A 1,158-nucleotide genomic window follows, 5' to 3' on the forward strand; every position below is an offset into this window, starting at 1 on the left:
TTGGAATACACGTAACATTTTAGTTTCCTTAGGAAGAAGCAACTTAGAAATTAGAAATAGAAGAAGGTATTAATAGATCAATGTGTAAGATTTGCAGTAAATGATCGTAGGTGGTACATAGTTGTAATGAATGATCGCTAGTAGTATATAGTTATTGTAATTGATAGTAGGTAGTAGAAAGTTGTAGCAATTTGGTCGTAGGTAGTAGATAGTTACAGTAATTGATGGTAGGTGGTAGTAGCGTATGAACCTATTTGTTGTTATTCTCTGATACTATATGTTACGTGTATGGCTAGCGCAGGAGTTATTTCTGATTTATCAGTGTTAACCTCTTCCTGGGGGTTGGGAGATGAAGAGCTGACATGGCCGTGTTCCCGCATATTTATGCATTAAGGGGCCGATCTCTGCGTGAAGCTTGGAGTTTGGAATACACGTAACATTTTAGTTTCCTAAGGAAGAAGCAACTTAGAAATTAGAAATAGAAGAATGTATTAATAGATCAATGTGTAATATTTGCAGTAAATGATCGTAGGAAGAAGCAACTTAGAAATTAGAAATAGAAGAATGTATTAGATCAATTTGTAAGATTTGCAGTAAATGATCGTAGGTAGTAGATAGTTATTTTAATTGATACAGTAGTAGGTAGTAAAAAGTTGTAGCAATTTGGTCGTAGGTAGTAGATAGTTACAGTAATTGATGGTAGGTGGTAGTAGCGTATGAACCTATTTGTTGTTATTCTCTGATACTATATGTTACGAGTATGGCTAGCGCAGGAGTTATATCTGATTTATCAGTGTTAACCTCTTCCTGGGGGTTGGGAGATGAAGAGCTGACATGGCCGTGTTCCCGCATATTTATGCATTAAGGGGCCGATCTCTGCGTGAAGCTTGGGGGTTGGAATACACGTAACATTTTAGTTTCCTTAGGAAGAAGCAACTTAGAAGTTAGAAATATAAGAATATATTAATAGATCAATGTGTAAGATTTGCAGGAAATGATCGTAGGTAGTACATAGTTGTAGTGAATGATCGCTAGTAGTATATAGTTATTGTAATTGATAGTAGGTAGTAAAAAGTTGTAGCAATTTGGTCGTAGGTAGTAGATAGTTACAGTAATTGATGGTAGGTGGTAGTAGCGTATGAACCTATTTGTTGTTAT

The sequence above is a fragment of the Lepisma saccharinum genome, chromosome 9 (genome assembly GCF_977018435.1).
Source record: "Lepisma saccharinum chromosome 9, izLepSacc3.1, whole genome shotgun sequence".
NCBI lineage: Eukaryota > Metazoa > Arthropoda > Insecta > Zygentoma > Lepismatidae > Lepisma > Lepisma saccharinum.